Raw genomic sequence first — 23,058 nt, 5'->3', positions numbered from 1 at the left:
TTCAGTGCAGGGTTCTTATTTTATTTTCGAATATAATTGTTCTAGGTGAAAAATCGTAGCGCGCGCCGCCCAAAGGCGCCAGTATTTTCTAAATATTCGCTATTAAAAACTCACAGCAGCCTTATCACCTGCGCTCACTTGCACTTTTATCAAAGCCGCTGTTTTCCTTTCTCCGTTACGACTATGCTGTTTCGTTCCGGCACTCGTTCTTTGGTATTTAGCACCTTCTCAAGTTTGTTTAAGATTTGAGATAAATTAGTACTGGTGGAATGTACTCATTGTATACCATTGTAAAGACAGGTAATACGGATTACGTAATTGTTACTTGAAGCAGATTAGTAAGCTCTCTGTGATTACTTGGGAGCGCCTGTCATCGGGCTCCATCCCATTGTTGTTCACATAGATGCTTCCTTCTCGTGATCATTTGGCCTACTAAAACTATGGGAGATGGGGGTGGGGGTGATGGGTTGTAACAACAGGCGGCTTTAGCCTGGCGAGCAAGGCCGGCAATCGCTCCGCCCGGCTATGTAAGAGTACACTCCTCATGACCGCTTGTCCGAGACAAATGTACTGCTTCACAGCTACAAGAATCTGCCTGCCAGTAACAAATAGAACGCTATTAGGCATCCTCTAATGTCAATCGCTGCGGACATTGCGGCTATTCCTGAAGCAGTTCTTTACGTCTCTCATGAACCACCTCAAAGATAGACTGTCTTTTGGGATCCTAAACCAGTACTACAGGTTATTAAATATTTGCTTAGACGAGGACCTTATAGCCTACTTGCTCATAAAGTGGCAGATCTTACAAGTCCGCCTTGCGAAAAGGGCATCGTATGATATTTCAGTGGGTTGCTGGACACTGTAGCGTAAATAAAACGAGCTCGCCGACAGATAGGCAAAGTTAGCTATCCGCAATTCATATTGCATTTCAGTCTCATTTACAAGGACAGATGTCAACGCTATGCTATTGGATATCATGCGCGTTGCCAAGGCGAGTTAACGGTTTCAGCCAGAACTCCACCATCACTGCCTATATTCACTTGCTCCAGAGCTTCTAATCAGGATGTCGTGCAACATATACAGAAGCCACGCAAGCCATTTGTATACACAAACTGAAATTTGTTGTGGCCTTTACATAGCAATATCACCCCTTTATTCTTCATGTGGACAGCCCTTACAGTGAAAAATGCGGTTTGCCGGAGACTATGGACCACGTGTCTTGCATAGACCCGCCTTACTTGCGAGAAAGACAACTAATGGACGGATATTTAGAACGCATCGGCAATTTTCTGTTAGGTCCACGACCAAAATACTCCACGGGCCAGGCCATAGAAGCCATTGTGATTCTTCTTATAGATGGTGAACTTTCTAAACGATTTAATATGTGTTTCTGTTTGTTATTTCATTTTTTGTTCATGCTTATTCTTTTCATCATCATGATCAGGTTCGATTTCTCCCGCTTCGTTTGTTCCCTTTCCCCTCTACCTCAGCGCTTAGTACCAGACTAGAACATAGTTCAGAGCGATCTCCCAGCTTTATTTCATAATAAATCTCTCAGTCTCTATGTAACGTCCGTTACACCGAGAGTGCATACGAAACCTTGCTTTTTATTGAGGTTCGCTCCAACATCCTACGCACCTACAACTCACAGGTTGCGAACGCTGATGTAAATGTAATCAGCTTATTCGTTTAGATCCTGCTTGTTGCTTGGATCGCCATTGATAAGACAGCTCAGCGTAACGAGTGTGTGAGAGATATAAGCCCGCCGAGTTAACGTAGAATAATACTTGCTCTGTACATTTCTCACCTCCACTTTTTCTGCTTCACAATGCGATTAACCCCAAACTATCTCGCCGCAGAATGCTGAGCGAAACCAAACACGCGTACAAACTACAACTACAAACACGTGTACGGGACGTGGCTGCTCGCAAGTAGAATTTTATTTGTCATGGTCGTTTGACTCTATAATGCACATGTTGAGCGGAAGAGCACAGGAGATATCCCTTCATGCCTGCTTAGTATCTGTATGGCACGTACTGGTGGCCACCATGCTTTCCAAGTCCATATCCGCCATTTCCATGTCCATACCCGCCATTTCCATGTCCGAGAGGTTTGTTGCCGTAGCCGTCTTGGTGTCCACCATGGCCGTATTCGTGAAAGCAACCCGGCTTGTAAACCGGGCGGTGAACCTGCACCACGTGGCTTCCTTTCTTTCCGCCGTCATGATGGCCATGGCCAAACGCCAAGCCGAGAATTAGAGCGATCACGATCACAGCCACCTGCACGAAAAAGTGAATGAACACTGCAGCCTATGAGCCCTGTTGCAATGTATATCTTATCAGCGCGCAGAAGACAGCGGCGCGGTCACCAACTGTAAGTTTAGCACACAGTGAAGGCATTTCCTAGTTATCTCCAGCTGCACTAACCTCCGTCGACCAAGCCTATCCTTTGCCTATGAATTTCCTAATCATAATTATCCTTCAATCTAATCCTCTTCCGGCCGTGGCAGCGTTCCTCTTTCATTTGAGCTCATCTTTATATATAGTACACCAACACTTATATCCATTATATCATATGCACAACGTTTATAATTTCTGTTTACTATCAGAATATCAACTGCATGCATTGGATCTGCCTTCAACACTGCCGCCTTCCTGTCCCAATGTTATGCCTGCCATTTCTCGTTCCAATATCGACCCGCGTGTTCTATCTCTCATTGCCTGCTTCACTGTGTGAAGGTCGCGCAATTACGTGTGGTTTCAAAGTTGCTTTCCGTCCGCAAAATTTCGATCGCGTGTATTAGTGTCGGCAATATAACGATTATGTAGTTTTTTTTATGTATATTGCCTAGCTGGCGTTCATAACTTGGAAGGGTTCGTAAAATATTACCCAACGCATTTTGCTCTTTTGAAGATTTCTTCCTCGTCACTTAGATCCCCTGTGACCATCGGCCTACTTAATCAGAGCTCCTTCATCTACTTTAGGACTCTGACAACTTGTTCATATAAGAACGAATATAAACAAATAAACGAGGTTACTTTTGGGTGCAAAAAAAATTATAGAGAGGGCGACAGACAGGCAGAGAGGCAGTAGACGAATGCAGTTCTGTGATTCATCGTATACGTATTACACTCGCGTTTACACTCATGACACGGAGCATGGCACACGACCTAGGCGTCCATCCCTTCTATCCCTGCTTCTAATAGCAGTTTCTTTTTGTAATGCAGCTATATCATTTAGAGAAATGAATGTTACATGACACTATAAAATATAATAAAAATTTAAAAAAGCTGGAGATAGTGGCTACCAATCGAGGTGGACGATTTTCCGCCTCTTACGTTTCGATGGTGTGAATATAAATCGCGATTTACGAAAATTGGCGATCTTTTCTGAAGTGATCATTCTGCGCTTGAGTGTCACTTTGTCTTGAGCTGAGCTTAGAAGCTTTAATTTGGAATTCAGCGGACGGTGCAATAGACAGATAATTGCAATGAATGTGAAAGAGAGTTCCGCACATTCCCAGGAACAGACACATTTGCCTTTAAGCGTGAAACGGCCGATCAAGGCTTCCTCGAATATAATGCAAAAATACTAGAAATGAGAAATGACTAGGACCTCGAGATTCGGCCTATCGGATAATTAAAGGGGCCATTGTTGCAACACAAACGCACTGTGAGCAGTAGTAATTTAATTGCCTGTAAAGGGATGACCATACATGGTGACCATACAGTTCTTTTCAATAAAACCTAACCTCCCATACAAACCCAACTCATGCAGTCGTCTCACTTACCACGCACTTCATTCTTTTCACAGGAAGTCAAGAACACACGAAACCTGTTTCACGGAGAATTTGGCGGTAACACAGCACAACTGGACTATATATACTGTGTCGGGCTGCCCACAAGCAAGCCCATAAACGTACGTTCACATTTACGCTTTATGTGTGCAACCACATGCAAATTCCAGGTCGATGTTTTCCATGTCGCGGTAAATCACGATGAGTGGTTGCTGTCCAGTCAGTCAGATTTTGTGCAACTGCTAGTTCTTGGTTATGTGAGCTGTCGTGTAGACGTTCATTTATCTTTACCTGGCTACACTTCTACGACTGCTATTTTTTTTCTAAAATGCAGCAGTGGCTGCACAGCTACGTAGGGGAAGGAGCAAAATAAAAAGAAAAAAGACGACGAGGTATTTAGTAAAAAAAATTGCCTTGTTGGTCGGCACAGGTCTTTCATAATATCATTTATACACGGGAATGTATTTCTGAGACCCTAATACTTTTGTTTTTGCATGAATAAGTATTTCCTTGTTCTAAAGTGAAGTTCAAACGTCAATAGCAATTGCGGTTTTGGGAGCTGTTTGACGACGCCTGAGAAAAGCAACGCAAACATTGCTAACCTTCTCATTTTTTTGCTGTTGTGTTTATTGTACTTAGACCTTAGAAAGTTTACAACAATGCAGTTTTATTTTGGATTGTGTTATTATATTTAGAAACACATTTCAGATCAGTGTCTAATATGATTGCTTTTAAAGCTTTTTCTTTTATATTTACATGGACACTCTAACCAATATAACCTTGGATCGTTGACAGTATATTTCGTCTGTATATTTATTGTAAATATTGGGAGAAAACAAAAGATATTTGCCATTCGACTACTTTACGTGCTATAGACAAGCCTGAATTTCTGGCCTTTCAACCACGACACTGCCAAATCGAACTGCGGAACGCAGCTCACCGTACGTTATACACTGCCGATTGACAGCGTTATGTCCTGAATTTGACATATATTTATTGTTGTATTTTGTATTTTTGTACATATACGCGCACAAAGTGTCACTTGTTAAGTAATCATAATCGATATTTGCGGCAAAATTGTCAGAAACGATTACGAAAGACTAGAGAAGGACTTGCCACTGCATATTGGCTGTTACAAAAGTGGCGACTATAATTAATAACTGCATGGTCTTTAAAGAGATCTGTAATACATCATTAAGCTTAGATGACGTACCTAAATACGTTTTGCGATGTTGTGTGGTTCTGTCAAATTAACTTTTGTAGATGCATGGACCGTGCTGAAAGTACAGTGCCCTAAATTACACAACAAAAGACTCAATAAATGTATGCCGAGGCCCGGTAACAACATATAAAGCGCTAAAAGTAGTTTAGCGGCGTCCGCCGCTGACGCACTTCTCAGGTTACGTTACCTGCTGCGTGGCAAAGTTGTCAGACAAGGAACAAATGTTGGCATGTCAACAAAGACCGATTGCCGCCAGGAATCTATGCCACGTTTAAAAATGCAGCGCAGGCGTCTGCGCAGAAAGTTATACGCGACCTACGTGCTGTTGACGAGCAACTAAACACTATACATAAGCCAACGGGAGGTGCTGTTTGGTCACAGCACGGTCAGACCAACGCCATCTTCAGACCAGCTCACGGAGAACGAAAAAATCACGATGAAGATTACTGTAAGCGATAAACTTTCTGCTCTTTCACCACTATGAATTTCCTCACAGGACTTCTTAGAAGCTCCGTACTTTTGCCTTGTGCTACCTGTTTTGTCCATAATTTTTTGCCTCACTGACATCTTTCATACGTACGCCCATTGTCATTCATTGGATGACAGCAGAAAAATTTTCACCTTTCCAGTTCAACCACCTCATCTGTGTCGAGATGAGTACATTTGCTAAGGAGGATATAACGAATGCCTGAAAGGCAGCTCTATCTTGATAAGTAGGCTCGTAACGCAATTTCGGATGCTTGCTTAAAACATTTATTCATTCCAAGATACTATTTATAACTGCACGGTAAGCATCTACACTGCCGGAATTTACGGTTTATTTTTTATTGTCCTTATTTTTTCTCGATTAATCCCAGATATGTAGGTACAAGGAAACGGGTAGCGCCACTTATAGTACGCGGGTTAGGATATGGAAAATAATACATCAGTTATGCGGTTTGACACTGCTGTAATCTTCTAAAATAAATTAACATTTGCGAAAAATTCACCAAATAAGTAACAGACAGATCGCTATGTATTTTCCAAACTAATGTTTTCAAACTATGTTCTAGCCTCACAATCGAAAAACTAAAGAAAAAGTCTTGACAGCAAAAAAAAAGAAAGCTCACCACTGGATGGAAAACAACCAGAAAACCGCATTAGAGAAATGTTTTCATTGCCTTTTATGAAATATTTTTTATTAATAGTTCAGGTAAATTGCATCTGTTTATGGAGTTTTCGCCAATACACAATTTAGTACTTCGAGCATGCTCCTAATCCACTGACGCGGCACATTCATGGTCTCTAGTTTTCAACCATCCTTGCATCGCAACTGTAGTTACCAACTAAAGTTACCAAATCGAGGAGTCTATTGTAATCATGCGCGTGGCATATGGGCTAGTACAAGGACAAATATTTATTTCAATTGATTTATCTACAAAAAACTATTGTTATAACTTAAAAATTGTGTGCGGGACCAAACCTGGAAGCTATTTACATTGCGGATACACTGGCGGAGTAACCGTATTGCTAACAGCGTATACACTCGGTATTTATGTGTGAATCCAGTTCTGGACAATTTTGCTAAGAAAGCGTAAGGCGATTCTTCTGTGCGGTTTCATTTGTCTCCGTAAGAGGTAGATTTTCGTCGAAAGATCGTTGTAGCGACGCAAGTGAAACTCTGCAATAGCTGCTGCATTCTAATTCTTAACAGTGACATCTCACGATTATTGAAGCAGCTTATTTGTGATTTGGTGGCTGGGGGCGTGATGACCCTAAATTACTTATTTGGCATGTGGCAGGGGTGTAGCAATGAAATTCTATTTGTACAAATATCATTTTCTTTTTTTCTCAAAAGCTGCCTTCATGCCTTGTTTTGTGCTCATCGGGCAAGAAAGGTTGGTTGCCTTAATATAAGAAAAGTAGGCAATGAAGTTCTTTTATAAAATGTGTACAGAATCCAAACTTGTGAAATCAGCTTGTGAAATCAGCTTGTGAAATCCTGAGAGCCCAAGAACTACTTTATTTCTGAGGCAGCACTCGCTCATACATGTGTTCATTTTTCTCACATGTTGGAACAGGTGACTCTTCTGTTCTTGGCATTGGCAATAGCCCTGACCTTGGCCGATAAAAGCCATAAAGGTCCCGACGAATACACTGATGGCCATGGTGGTGTGTATGGCGACGAAAAGGGGCACGGACTGAAGAAAACTTTCAGTGGACAGCACGGGGAATACGACAATGTCCGTGTTGGATGCCGCCAGGGATACGGGCTCGAGCAAGCGGGCTACGGCCGTGACAGGCAACATGGTATCCCAAGATATGTGCCAAGGCACCACGGACGATATCTTCGTTACTGAAGTCGTCGGGGGCTGGCGTCATGCACATGCGTAAGGAATTGCCGTCGACATGTTTACAAGGACCTGTCCCGACATACACAAGGCGCATTAAAATATGCTGTACAGGCGATGGCTTAGTCAAATATGTGTGCCTGTGCCCGTTTTTTCCCCCTCACTTCCATTAGTTCATCGCTAATCTACTCGCCTGAAATTAAACCATGCCAAATCTGTCGCATTGCCAACCTCTCCAGATGCCATTAACCTTTCTTTCTGACTCTCTGACTCCAGTCATATTTTTACACCGATAGCTACTAATGTTACTTGATGCTGGTTTCATGAGATCTGCCTCAACTGTTGTCATGGCACGTAACATGATCCAGTTCGTTTATACAAAAGAATTCGCCAAAAAACTTATCCTCCAGCCAGTATTCGGCGATTCCGACTCTATAGCATATGAGCTACCGCGCCATCGTATCGTCGTTGTTATTCTTCGTGCTACTGTCGTCTTCGACGTCGAGCAGTTGTCGGTACCAAAGACTGCACCAACTACAGTACCAAGCAGTGTTGCTTGCTACTGTCGTCGTGCCGAGGTCGTCATGGAACAAGTGTTTGCATCCTTGTCATTCTCGCATGGCGAGATATTTCAAGGCCGGACTTCCTGCTGCTATACTTATCTCGCTGTCCTGGCAGCAAAAAAAAATGCAGTCTAGGAAAGCTTGTCTACTGCAGTTTACATGAGAATAGTAATAAACGTAATGGTACGTGTCGATGGAAAAAATCATTATCGAGGCGCCCATACGAATGATTTATAAGGAAAAAGGGCGGCCGTTTGCTCAATTAATTACGAAATTCTCAGAACCTCATGATGCTTCCTGTGACTTATGCATAGCTCTGCGGGACAGAAATAATCCCGATTTCATGTTCACTTCATTCGAATACTGTTTGAGAAAGGTGGAAACTAGCATAATAAACAGGAAAAGAGCTCCGCGCACTTTGAAGTGTTAGCAGAGTAAATAATAAGCTATTGTTAGGACGAAAAAAGAAAGCACGTTATCTAAATTATTCTATGAATTATATTATTAATCTACTTTGATAAAATTTAAACGCACTTCACGCGGACTTCGTTTACTAAATTTCAAGAGCTAGTGCATTACATGTTCCCTACTCACATATCTTTTGCTTATATACCTGAAGGCGCCTGCATATTGGTTTTGCAAATCTGTAGTAAAACTAGAGGGATAAGGAGAAGGTTAACGTTTCGTTTACATCCTAGAGCATGGAAATTTCTACGCCAACGAAACCTCTGCGTAGCAGAGATAGGCAGTAATTCAATTCTGTTACTGCTGTGTGGCCTCCGTTCTTTTATCTTTCTCGAATGCAGTTTAACAAGCGGTAGCTGATTCTCAGCAGAAAAACCAGTGATCTATGAAGTTTTTCAGCATGGTAGTTGTAACCTGAAGCTAACTTGTTCATGCGAACGCAGTAATTGCGAACGCAGACACCTACATTTCATTCATTCTGCGCAATGAAGGAGAGTCATATTTAGTACTCAGGTAATGCACCATATTGCCGAGAGACCTTTAGTCTTCGCTCCTGGAAGTGACGTTTACGAAGTCTGAGATCCGCGTTTCTTGGACTGTGGTCTTTAGACAGCCAGACACAATGTGTACGTGTGACGATTTCTTTCCTTTTTTGGGGGGTTATAGCGGTTTTTCTATTACCAGCCAATCGCTAGTATATATGGTCGGCCTGTATCTCCAACTGTATCAAACGCATTCCTCGAGACCACAGGCCTCCTTTCTGCATTTAACTGTGTCTTTCAGCTACCATCACTCAACAACCACGTTGAAAGCACTGTACTTCATTATAACAAGCAACATGACACTCATGGAGACTCACTTTCCAGTTATACCATGAAATGTAGTTATGACCTTCCAGTGAAAACAAACTTTATTTAGGATCTATAGGCAGAATTTGAGTTATGAATTGTACGGCGAATTCTCAGTAGTGACCATGACCATATCCTCCGTGATGACCGCCGCCGTAGCCACCACCGCCGTAGTTCTTCTCACCACCCTGACCACCGTATCCGTAACTGGGCTGGTATCCACCGTGACCCTTGCCGTAGCCGCCGCCGTAGTGTCCGCCTTGCGGCATGGCATAACCTCCGCCATATCCGCCATGGCCGCCTCCGTAGTCGCTACCGTACTGTCCGCTTTGACCCTTGCCGTAACCTCCTCCGTAGCCAGAGTGGCCGGCACTGTAGCCTCCGTTGCCACCGTAGTGTCCCCCAGCCAAGGCGAGACCGATCATCACGGCGAAGATTAGGAGTGTCAGCTGTGCAGAAACAAGACAACCATGGACAGCAGTGAAGAAGTGCAACGTAAGAAAGAGTGGGTATTAGCAATAATTGTCTGGCTCATATTCCACGACTAACAAACACACAAATCTGTTACTCTGCGGAAGGAGCTTTATCGAGTCTCAAATGTTCCGCTTTATGAGCCTCCATTTATTTGCGTTGACGAACGGACGTTAACGTCTAGATGCTTTACTAAACAGGCTCATCTTAGAAATATCACTTAGAGTAAGAGCTGGCATTATAGCTCGAAACAACTGCCGTGAAGCGGAATCTAACGTGAAGTGAAAAGCAGGCTCACAGAGATACCATCTCTGACAAGCGTCTCAATGGATTGCACGGCCACGCCTAGTGCATATTACGCACCCATATGATGAGGGTAGCTATAAAGGTTTGTTTTGCAAATTTTACAAGTTTTCCTTCTTTGCGCGTGCAGTACCTGATTTGAATAACGCAACGGAACGTCATGGCGATCTGCATGAAGAGCTGCTGGCCCTTCTTAATTTATCGTTCATTCACGTTGCTATGTCGGCATTAAAACGCATATATTTTTTTATTGCCCTTCCTGCTTGCACAAGTTTAGTTCGCAGTATATAATAAATAAGATGAACAAACAAACACGTATTCAATACCTATTAAATTTTGTTAGCAAAGTCGTTTTGCATATATTGGTTTCAACCAAACAATGTCTATGACATGCAGCACATAATCCTGCTCGAATTTTACGAGTGACGTTGAATATCGTGGAAGAATAAAACGTTACACGCCAAATTAGGCTCAAGAGGGTCTCGGCATTTGCGCCGTATGTGGTGGTAGACTACATTAGTGACGTTGAGTTCAAGCAGCGGGACAGTACTAATGGACACATCTTTCTACGGTATAGCAACACACCCGGCGAAAGTGGAGTCGATATTTCCGCAACTACAGTTCATCGTAGTTCAGTTAACAGGATGAACGAGTCACGGAAGTGGGTTTTTATAGCTCATGATAAAATCTTTGATGTATACTTAACTATGCTTCGGAGACGTGCATATTGATATTTGCTAAATGAGAGGGGCAATAAAAGTACAATGAAGATCTCCATTTCACTTTCAAATTCCACATCATAGGCCCATTAGGATACGGTGCAAACAGAAAGCGTGAAACCCTAGACGGGCTCATCAGAATGATTTGTCATTAATCAGCATTTTTTGTAAAGAGGCTTCGTAGCCTTATCATTCAGGTGCACGTGAAATTCGGGTACTGAATATAGTCGCCGTCACGAAGATCATTTACCAACACATCCATCTCCCCTCACTGATACTTTCCAAGGCGAAGTATTGATAGGGGCGAAATGCGAAAACACCGGTGTACTTAGATTTAGGTGGACGTTAAAGAACCCCAGGTGGTCGAAATTTCCGGAGTCCTACATTACGGCGTGCCTCATAATCAGAAAGTGGTTTTGGCACGTAAAACTCCATAATTAAATTAAAATTAAATCTTGATTATAATGAACATATTGCTTTAATGTCGCCAAGTATCCTGATTCTCGATTCTCAGTGTTTTTCGCGCTGACTGATTCACACAAAAAAAAGAACTTCGGCAGATATTAGCACTCCGTTGTTCATTTAACAGTTCCGACAGTTTAATGAATTCTTCCCGCGATGTACCTCTTTCCCGGCTTCATAACATTTGACATATTTTGCATAAGCGCGAATTCAACGCGAAGTCGGCACCCTTTAGCCATCTAGGTTGCTGCATCAGTACTAATTAACCCCGTTCATGTCAGAACTGGGCAAAGCATCCGACACACGTGATGGTCGTTAAAAGGCTTACTTTTCTCGTCGCTTCGATGACACAATAAGTTTATTTTATCACAATGTGCGGTTATGGCTCAACTTGAGCGTTGAAACCGGTATAACGCTCTGGAATAAATATTCTAACCAACCAAGCAGAGGAAACGTCGAAGTGTGCCTTACTGTGCTGTTCATGGTAGCGGAGATGATCGGGGCAGGTAAACGGTGCGAGTAGTGCACAGCGGACCTTAACGCGCTTAAATATACCGTATGCGTCAATCGCTGAACACGTGAATGCCATTATGTGCGCCAGACTCTAGGATCGCTTGCCCATCTAAGCAAATTCCTCGTGGGCAACGTAATCTCGGTGGACGGATTCTTCAGCGTGCCCTTGATGAACTTTCCCCTGTGTTGCTTTTCGTTTTATTTCAGACCTGTCGCACGTGTTACAGCAACATATTCTTACTTCGTCAGTGACCATGAATATACATAATGGTGGGTGAGCAGAATGCATGATTACGAAGTATACGAAATACATGTCCCAAACTGACACGCATGTCTGCTTTTTTAGTACTTACTGGACATAAATTTCGCAATCACAATAGGTTTAGAAAGATGAGAATTAAATGAAAAATTATTAGTTGAATCTTGTTGACTAGACATATCGGCAATTAGCGCTCAACTTCAGCGCTTCAATTGTGATTGCGGAGTTGAAGTCACTTAGTGCTCAATGCATGTCCAATAAGCAAATATTCTAAGAATATCACCAGTAGCGAAATATTCGTTCCCATAATCAGCGGTGAAATACATTTGTGTACTTCGATGCTCGGAATCCCATTGCCCAATGAAAGGTTTGTGGGAAAATGGCTTGTATAATTCGAATGACATTTCATGGAATAAGTGGGAATTGTCATCTCCACCTGGTATTAGTCTTAAGATTCCCATTTACTGCATTTGGTTTGACCGTTCTCAAACCTGAGTTCTGGAAGTGCAATATGCGCGATGAAGTGGTTAGTTCTAAGCTTAATGACTAAACATAATTTATTATAGTGCTTCTTGGTGGGGGGGGGGGGGGGGAATTATTTCGTCTACCACTCCTGTGAATCTTGGCCTCTCGTTCCTTAACAATTGAGGCTAATCGCCGCTCAAATAAATAGCATGTTCTCTTTATCGCGGATCAAATCAAGGCAGTTAAAGAAGCGAGCATCTGTACACAAGTTCAGTGCATAAACATCCGAGCAATAGCGTCATAATAGTCTCTTAGGCTGTTCTGTAATAGCATTAGATGCGTGGCCATAAGGCCTTTGACAAAGATATGTCCTTCTATCGAAACGTTGGCCAGCCTTTCTGACGCACCTTATCGCAGTTTAGAACCTTATACGCAGGCCTACAAAGACGGCACAGACAAGGGTGCAAATTCGTGCATCGACTCGGATTGCATTACGGTTACATGACGACACCACAAATATAGCTAGATCTCAACTAATCGCTAACGCAGTGCGTGTTGTGCCATCTCTACCTCATCCCTGGTGCAGTTATGCTGTAATTATGTAAAGGAATTTGTGACCGTAATACATTTGGAATCGTTACGCACACAAAGTGTTTGACGTCTTTTCCCAAGGCTGAGGTAAGTGCTTCAGAGTGGAAGTGCGAAATCAGATGTGTGTTTTTGTTGCTGGCCTTGCTTCGCCCTATACACAACATGCATGAAACCGACGTTTAGGGAGTATCTCGGGTTAGTTAATCAATGCAGTTGGCAAGGTTAGGGATTAGAACGACGCTATTGTAGAAATTCTGGAACGAAGTTACTTTTGCTATCTGCTTATTTAGTGAAAGAGAGACAGAGAACAAAATAATGATAACTGGAGAGGATAACCTAGCGACAGGCCTGGCATGCCACTCAAGGTGAGATGGTGAAGGATGAAAGAAAGGGAAAGAAGAAACATCAAAACTAAGCACAAACACAGACATATTAGCAGATACAGGTGCGCAGTATGCACTGACGCGAATGTTACAGAGATTCATTGAGGCCTGTATTTCGCAGAAGCAGCAGGAGGACGAGATGGAGGAAGAAATAAAGAAAGGAGGAATCGATGTTACCAAGGAAAATGTCTGGCTGGCTACTCAACGCTCATGGCGGGAAAAAGGGAAGAGAAGGAGGTGAGAGAGAGAAGGTGGAAATACGCGGTGAATTTGAGCACGCTCACAGACACCATAACGCCGACAAGGGCGTTCATACGTGTCATTCCTCTTAAAGAAGCACAAAAGTGCACAGGAATGCTATAAGCGTTCGAGGGCCGCTGTGAACTGCAGACGTACACACAGTTGTGTTAACATGTCGAGATTCCCAATGAGAACCTCTAGGCTTAAAATGCTTATTAGTTACAATCGAAGGTACCTTCGATCCTCACTATTTAGCTTCGGTCCCTCTTCCTCTCTCTCTCTCTCTCTCTTTTAGTTTTCGTGCACCAGACGCTACTACGAGCAACCCTCTGGTCTGGCGCTTATTGAAAATGCACTTTGCAACCAATCGCAAATAAATAGCATACGTGTAAAAAGTAGGGAAAAAAGAAGCCACCCGCAAAACAGAGCCACAATATATGGACGTAACAAGCGCCTGTCCTGCCCATTTCATCTGTTTGTCTATCCACTTTTTGATCTCAGTTTTTCTCAATTCCGCCATGAGTACCTTGGAAATTCACAGTGCACTGTTATTCCTGTGCACTGATGATGCAGCCTATATAACCTCCAGAACAGATTTGAATTTTTATTAGACAAATAAGGTCGTGCAAGAAACGTGTTGAGGAGCATCTCGATCCGTAGCATCATGCTAGTATTGATTCATGCAGAAATGGTAACGACAATACAAGCATAAACATACAATCAGGAGGCACCTTTATACATCAGATTAGCAGCATCTCACATTATCAAACGAAGCACAAGAATTCCCACAACTAATACAGTTCTTTGCAATAAAGCTTAAAAAGAATGTTTATGTTAGCATGTTAACAGAAAGGCTGATCCATAAAGAAAACCAACGCTTGAAAACCGCCTTTTTTCGCACACATTTTTACGAGTGTTTTGGAGTGCTTACGAGTGTTTCGAGCGTTTATGATTTTTTACGAGCCTTCCGTTTTGAATTGGAGGCACTAAAAATTAACAGTGAAGTGTGACATTGCTAATTAAATACTTATACGCCATCATTGTAGTTTTGTAATTTATTATCAGGTGTAGCTAGGCCATGATTTGGTATTGAAAAAACATGGGCTAGGTAGAGGTCGCATAAATTGACTTCGACATAAAACGGAGTGCGCGTTCTTGCAGTACTACACGTGGTTTTATGTACGAAACTTCTATACAGTATGATATTTGACTATGATACAGGACGAAATAGACTATTCTCAATGTTGCTCCACCAAAGAAATGTCGACATTTGGACAGCGTAAAGCAGACAGTAGATGATATCTGCAAACTGCTGCTAAGATTATGCATTTCCATGCATATCACTGTTTATTCAGAATCCGCTACGTATCATCGTGAGTGTTTATTACAAAGAAATGATGGAAGAAAGAAAGGAAAGAAAGGAGGGGGGAAGGAGGCATCAAACACTGAAGTAAAAGTCCGCTGGTACGAAGTTACGACAGCTTGCCACACAAGTGTAGCGCAATGAGTAGCACAATTATCCTGTGCTGTGGTCGTTGCCGGCGGTGATCGTGCGACGGTGCTCTGCCTCTCTGCCTATCTGCCTCTCTCCTCTCTTATCATTCTGCATACCCTCCCCCTTCCATAAGTGCAGAGTGGGAAACACTATTTTTTGCTCTGGTTAACCTGCTCGCCTTTCTCCTTTCTTTTGTCCCTGTTTCTACCCCAGTAAAAGACAGCAGCGGGAAATTAGTCCTTCCAACTCCTTATGAAAAATGGTTAACTCTGCCGACATGCCTTCCTACTTTGTTCCTGGTACAATGTGAAACGTTTGTTGAGTGACTTCAACGAGTCATGAAAGAGGGAGAGTGCGGGAGAGGGGAGGACTTTGACCTTGAAAGTTAACCACACGATAACGGCATAAGTGCAAATTCTGAAGCCATTTTTTGTTCTGTTGGAGAGCAGCGGCGAGAGATTATTTGCACATTTCATGGAGAAAAGTCTTACTGAAGCTTTCAACCTTTCCTTTCTTCCTTCTTGCCACAGTGCATTACCTCGGCCAATTTCTCTTGAGCCTCAATTTTCTTATCGCAATAATAAAGCACGCTAACAAATAAAAAAGAAAGCATCTCCTTGCCTTCTTCCCACATTGCTAATCACGACTGAAATCCACTTCGAACTCTTTCCGCAGACCGTTCGTGTAACTTCAATTGCCAATATAGCCACGGTGGGAAACGCATCCCCCTGTACAACGCATCGGATGCCCAGTCAACCTTGTCGTCAGTGCCTAGCGCTCGCTCGATTGAGTCTCCACTGCCATCAGTGTGAGCAGCGAGTCTGAAAGTGCGCAAAAGCTCCTCGTAGCCTCCCGTGCCGTAGCTCCTCTTGAAGTCCTCTTCGTCTCGCTCTAAAGATCTGAGTGGGGTCGCCGCGCCTGTTTTCCATATGAGAAGGCTGACTGGGGCACTCGATGACATCGATGCTCCTGCAGCAGCGCCCGATACGAAGACTTCTAGCAACAGGCGCAATAGTAGCATATCTGTCATCTGAAGAAAAACGAAAACACAAGACTGACGTCAAAGATAGCGCATGTGTTACACTGCGTACTGGTACTTCTAATATTAATTTCACTCGCGTATTGTTTCACTTCTGTGCTGTGGTCATTTTTATTCCGGATCATCACTGCACACAACACGCGCCGAGTGCATTCGGTTTACCTTCAATGCTGTCGCCGATTCTACAGCGATAAAGTCACGCTCAATCAGATCACGCGCACGAAGCAAATAATGTGCATTCTCCAATGTGCTTGAGCACTAGTGATTACTATTGAGTGTGTGCAAATAGACATCATAATTAGCAAATGAAATTGACCGGTAAGTACAGATTCGATTACTGACGAGTCTGTTCGCCGCTATAGTTGCGATTTAGGTGTAACTTGGTTTTTTTTAGACAAATGTTTGCCAAATAAAGAGTTATATTCTTAACACGCAGCTTTGGCAATGTTTGGTGTTTTTCCCCCGTCACTACAACGGACAATGGATAATATGAAAGAATGATCGACAGAGACGATGAAGCCCTGAGCCAAAGGCTTGCCAAAGGCTTCCGACGAAAACGGGTGATTTAGTCAAAACCTCGGTACCAGAGAGAGGGTGCTCTTTCTTTCAAGTTCATGCAAAATTTTCAGTAAAGATCTCCGTCTTCGAAGTACTTCTTATTGTGCCTTGCTTTAGTACCCGCTAAACTGAAGGTTTCAGTAGATGTAATTGAAGACGTTAAAAAAGAAATAGCGGTTGCTGAGCCGGCATGTATCGCTCAATAATAGCTGCGTTTAGATGAATTCGACAAGTGGCGTTTCGCAACGCTGTTATAGAGCCTCACATACGTGTACATGGGAGTAATGCGCTTGTAAGGTGGATCGCATGAATGAACATAGGAGGGGATAGATCGAGATGGGTAAGTCGCCTCACTCGGTCAGTGTAAACGCTGGTGAATCGCATCGAGCGAGAGGGACAGAGAGGAAAAGTGAGACGGCTTGCGTCATGTGCTTTTCTTCCCTCAACAGCGAAAAGCATCCGCCTGAAACAGGTTCCGCCTTGTTTCGGACGATGAAAGATGCACCACGTGTAAACGCTGTCGCATACTATTACCGTGATGGGTTAGGGAATTCGAAAGGTTTCTGTGGCATTCATATAAACGCGGCTCATTAGGAGGAACGGGATCAGTAACACTAACGAGCAGCGCTCACCTGCCCTACTTGCTTGTGACTTCGATTACACTGTGCACAGCACAAGTTAGCGTACCGCTGAACACATAATTGCATTGAGCAGAACATAAATCAGCGTAACGTGAAATATATCTTCAAAATAAGCATTGAAGTCTCTTTAGTAATCATACCAGTAACTGGTAAACTAGGAATGAACAGTTTGACTGACTTATATAACGATTTAAAAGAAATTTTACTAGTCGAAGGTATATAGGCCACAATTTTGCGTTCGCTAGCTTCTACCAAAGTCATTCCTCTTGTGCTCTCAAACGGGAACGCACTAAGGTTGTGACACCAAAATATCATTCTCGTCATAAACATCAACGCGCAGAACTTAACTTTGCATTCTTATTCAGCCCGAGTTAAAGATATAAATCGTGTAAATAAAACACCTTTCCACATTTGTGGCTTGTATGCGAATGAAGGTCCTATGTAAGCTTTATTTGGAATTACAGAAAGTAGGTAGTCAAAGTTGCAATGCCTCGAGCACACACCAGCTATGCCATACTTTCAGTATAACAATTAAGATCATTGGCTCGTAGTTTGGGTACATGTAGTCCATTTTCGCGTTATCCTTTCACACGAACAGCTGAACATTTTTGCAGACTTAGCTAATAACTCTGGAATGGCACTATTGTTCGAACATTCCACAAACACAGAGAGCAGATCTTGTATAAAGCATTTGGAGTACAGGGCACGTTTCTTTACATCTTCGTTCTTTTGTACTTCCTAAAGTTGGAGAGGGAGGAGAGGGTTGGATGAGGGGTAGTGCCCGTGCCATTCGTCATTAGAAAATGATCAGCATGGCATTATTATTACTCGATATGAAAGCACATACACAACTGACAGAGAAGGAGGCTGGCAAATGCCACCAAAAGGACCACAACGTCGCATTGACCTGGCTTAATTTTTGCGCTAGGCGAACGCCGATAATTGTGAATTAGAGTTATGAGACGACCGACATTGGCGCAGAAGGTATAGTAAAGTAACAGTGTAAAATTCCGGTTAGAATGTGAATTCCGTGCATTGGTAAAGTGAAGCGCAATGTTTTCGCGACAAGCAAACTCATAAATTTCAAGCAAACTTTTTGCACAGTTCTATCGATTCAAGTACGCACTTTAAAAAATTATTGAACAAGGCAAATAAGTTTTAAAGAATGATGACAAGAAAGAGACAAGCACATTACCAGGACTACGCTTACTTCGGCTTCATCAGAGGGATAATCATGGAGCCAAACTAGTAACAGCCCATCATCAGCTTTCTGCCCTTTCACTTGTCTTCCCACGTATGAGGTCAGTCATTACACATGAATAATTCTTGGAGAGAAGCATGTAGCAGCTGTGTGGGAAGCTTTTGTCTTTCCAAACATTGTTCTGGAAAGTTGCTGCAGACGGCAAAGGATAAGGTGCAGCTGTTGAGAACAATAAATAGCTGTTTTGTTCTAAAGCACGGAGGGTAAATAAACCGTGCGTACCAGTTAAGGGTGGCCGAGCTGTACAAAAAAGAAAAGAAAGGAAGAAAGAAAGAAAGAAAGGCTGTGGCATACAATGATGGAACCAGTGGTGCTTCATCAGTGGTCGCTATGCGCACGTTGGTGAATTTTTCTGTTGTCATTGGTTAGCTATAATGAGTCTTATGTGCCTAAATTTCTAATTACTTGTATAATTGCGTAATTTCGAATGTCAAATTCTGCATCGCATTCGAAAACATCAAATTGAGCAGTTCTCAGCTCGCTACATTATTCCCAGTTGTCCTTTCCGCGCTTCAAACTCGTGGCGCGAAATGCGAGAAAGAATGCGAAGTGAAGGTGGATCTACGTGTTTCCACCACGCGACAGCGAAGGGGTTCAAGTAATCAACGCTAGTCAATGGCTGACTTCGTGACCGTGAGAAAAGGACAATACGACGGTGTAGCTGTTAGCCGCTGTTACTAGCAAGCTACCGCGGCTGGCAATTTTTTTTTATTTTTGCGTCATTTTTTTTTATCGCCGTCATAAGCCGCTGCGGAACGATGTAGAAAACAGCGTGAAGACATGACGAGGCCGATTGTTCGTAGCTATGCTGTCGCATTGTCGCTTTTTTTGCGGTCGCCAAGTCATCCATAGCGCAGTGTTGATTATTTGAAACTCTTTTTGAGAGTGCTGCTGCTGCCGCGAGGGTCCGCCTTCACATTCTATCTCGCGTTTTTCACAACAGCTTTGAAACACGGAAAAATAACTGCGGGAGATGTAGTGAACTGGTAGCTGTCTTGAATTTGGCCTTTTCGAACTGGAATCACAGCTTGACATTCGAGCTTATGCAATTATTCAAGTAATTAAAAATTTGTGCAAATAATTTTGACCAATAAACTAATCAATGACAACAGAAAAAAATTACCATATGCCAAGAAAAACTGTTGGTCTCATCGTCAGACCGGTTTCGTTGACATTTAGTTGGATTCGCATTGCTTTCTGAGAATCGTCGATCCCCCTATTTAAGCACGCGCAATAACTCAAGGGTGGCCTTTAAAATTTGATTGAAAAGGTGCTGAAAGAATCAGCGCACAACTGCTGTCCACCCTATGGTCAATAGTATCTGCGCTGCTACTCAAAGCGTACAAAAAATTAAAGAGGTCAACGAAAGCAAAGGCCTAGTGTCGAGAACATTATTGCTGGCGATGTACAGGGAGTCTCGAATAAAGAATAAACGTACAATCTGTTATAGCTGCTTGTTATAGCCGAGTCGGCTGCTACAATTTTTCCCCATACTTCCAATCTCTTGCCGTTGGTACTCCAAAGGTTTTACGCCAGGTAAGCTCTATTGTTAACGAAAGACACCTTATGCCGTGAGACAACGAAGCCTACTTTAGAAAAAAAATATATTCGCTCAATTGGTCCATCATTACTTCGAACAGTTCATCCACGTTCAAAGGCGATTCCATGAAAGGCAGAAACAAAATATTACTGAGACGCAACGTGTGCAAGACCATGCACTGCTTTTCCTGCGGGGTCAAGAAAAGTTGCGATCTCGTCTTGGGTAAAACCTGCACCGCTGAAACAAAATGCGACCTCCAACTGCCTCCATGTTACGTAGCTCAATTTGAGCGTGAAGTTCAGAAATTGGTTAAGTATATTATAGTATACAGGTGAATAGAATGATGTTTTAGAAGCACTGAAGTATTTATGCTCCCATAGCAAGAGCATCCATAGTTAAGATTAAGATCCGGCGTGGATCTATCACGCACCTTAGGAGCAGGACAAAAAAAAAAAAAAAACGATCGGATAGACAGGAAAGGCACGACAAGGTTTTGTTCATGCAGGCTTCTTCATATACTTCCTCTTTTGTCTCAGGTTCCTTCGAGCTAGTCCTAGAGAAATTCTGTAAAATCAGTAGATTAGCTTCATCTCGGCGGTCAATATTCAAGCGCTACAGAATGCGGACAGATGTGCCGTCACACAACAGCTTTATTCAATTACGTAGCAGCCAATTCACATAGAAAACTGCCAGATTTTCGGGCTTTTGCCTTAGCCGTCTCATCCGTGGTGCTTGGCACCGTATCCCGATCCACCGTGGTGCTTCGCGCCTCGGTAACCGCCGTATCCGTGTCCGTAGCTGCGTTGATATCCACTGTGAGATTTTCCATGGTATCCACCATGGCTCATGCGGTATCCTCCACCGTAACCTTCGTGGCCAACGCCGTGTACTTTGTGACCGCCAGCGTAGCCGCCGTATTGGCCGCCAGCCAAGGCAACACCAATCGCCAAGGCGAAGATGAAAAGGGGGATCTGTACGCAGCAGAAAACAGTTTTCAATCACCAATACTAAATGATCTCTAATGCAGCCTGTACCTATTTTACGTTCCACATCAAGAACTATGCAGCCGTTAAGGAAAATATAAAGCTATCCATAATACCGACAAAACAGAAGATATAAGCATGCAGCACATAATACACAACCGTTGCCCTGGCTTACAACAAATGGCATTACTATCTTTCGTTCTTTAATAGAGAAACTGCTCTCGTTTTCCAAAACTCACCATCTTGTTCGAGCACGCGTAGTTCAAAACTGTTCTTAGATGAGTACCGTCATTACCACAAATTTACAATTGGGTCAAACCTTAGGAATGCTTAAACGAAGTTACAAACTTGTACGAGCAAGTAAACGCATGCAAAGGCTAACTTTTACTAATGGCTTTGTTAGAGACAGGGACCAAGACTTTTAGGCATGCTTAACATATTCACGCGGAAGTGAGAATGCTCCCATGCTCGCGCTATATAACATTAAAAATTGAATACTCTAAAGAACAGTGCTTTTTTTTTTTAGTGCGATATAGTGCGCACCTGACGGCTTTGCCTCCACATGAGCGCGATATCCATGCGGATAAATATGTGCACCCATCTTTAATGAAGCCATCAGTTATTTAGCATTTGTGTGTGCCACTTGTCGTGGTCTGTTAATGCGCTTAAACTCTCCAAAGCATGTCTTACAGACAGAGGTGAGCCTCAAAGCTCACCATGTGCAAATATGTACACGATGCGGCCCACTTCAAATACAGTCGGCGTCACTCTTGTGTAGAGCGCGGGAACGGTGGCCGCCGGAGCGCTCCGTAGCCATCAAGTGACGTTTGACGGTAGTGGCTGGGCCCGAGATTAGATACGTCGGCCGGGCGTGCCCAGACACTTTTTATCTCGAGCCCAGCAGCTGCCGTTAGACGTCGCCGGCTGCCTCCGGAGTGGCCCGGCGGCCGCCGTTCCCACGCTCTACACAAAGGTTGACGCCGACTGTATGTCATTGGCGGCACGCTATATTTACTTTCATCCTCTTTTTTTTTTTTCATACGCCAACATTGCCTGAAAGCAATGTTGTTAATTTTTATGGCGAACATTTAATTCGTTTTTGTGCCCGAGAAAGCTGTCATCTCATACGCGCCATTTTCTTCCGTAAACCTGTAACGCCTAACGTATCGTTTATGCTACGTAGAGTTTGATGCCTCTCAATGCTGAGTTAAGCCCGGAAAGCATAACGCAAAGCCCATAGTTGCGTTTTTCATTTCCTGGAGTGAAGTTTTAGCGGCGGATAGTAAAGGAAACCAGTTACTAAATATTTAATGCTGTAGTAATAAGGGTTTATCTAAAATCATTCCAATGATTTTCTTTTTCTTTTAGATGTTTGCTCTCTATGGCTAGAAAAAAGAGGTGCACAATTTGTTCCAGCTTTAGTGTTATGTCATATATATGGAAACTTTCGCGGTTATGTTCGGATTAAACTGAAAGTTGAATTCTGGGGAATTATGTGCCAGAACTGCGACATGCACTCGATGTAAGGTACGCCGTCGTTTCTGCATTCCGCCCCATCGAAATGCTGCCGCCGGGATCAGATCCCGCGACCTCGTGCTTAGCAGCGCAACACCAAAGCCACTAAGCAACGCCGGCGAGTAATGCGCTCGGATTTATGTTGGTATATGTACATTTAAATAAAAAACGTACAAGTGTCCGACAGTAGAATTCGAACAAGGAACCTCTAGCACAGAAGCTCGGTACAAGCATCAGGGCACGGGCGCTTGCTCTAGCAGGCGAAATAGAGCCCCCTTAAGAATGACCCACGCGTAAGAGACGTTTCGTAGCTGCCACGGCGGTGTTCATCCTACCCAGCAGGAGTGGCCTTGCGTGCTGCGTCACGCCAATAAGTCGCACCCGCGTATATAGTGG

General features: G+C 43.2%; 1 long non-coding RNA gene across 2 annotated transcripts; it reads right to left on the bottom strand.

The window, feature by feature from the left end:
- Window positions 1-9,268: 9,268 nt before the first annotated feature.
- LOC129385163 (uncharacterized) lies at window positions 9,269-19,698 on the bottom strand. Of its 2 annotated transcripts, XR_011894849.1 has the most exons (3): window positions 18,559-19,129; window positions 15,747-16,155; window positions 9,269-9,673 (listed from the first exon to the last, which is right to left on the bottom strand). It is a non-coding gene; the product is annotated as an uncharacterized lncRNA (long non-coding RNA). The 2 variants fall into 2 exon arrangements; XR_008612755.1 differs by lacking the exon at window positions 9,269-9,673 and having other exon boundaries at window positions 14,346-16,155; window positions 18,559-19,698.
- Window positions 19,699-23,058: the final 3,360 nt, after the last annotated feature.

The sequence above is a fragment of the Dermacentor andersoni genome, chromosome 5 (genome assembly GCF_023375885.2).
Source record: "Dermacentor andersoni chromosome 5, qqDerAnde1_hic_scaffold, whole genome shotgun sequence".
Taxonomy (NCBI): domain Eukaryota; kingdom Metazoa; phylum Arthropoda; class Arachnida; order Ixodida; family Ixodidae; genus Dermacentor; species Dermacentor andersoni.
The sequence above is the reverse complement of the archived record's forward strand: the minus strand, read 5'-3'. Positions and strand labels throughout refer to the sequence as shown.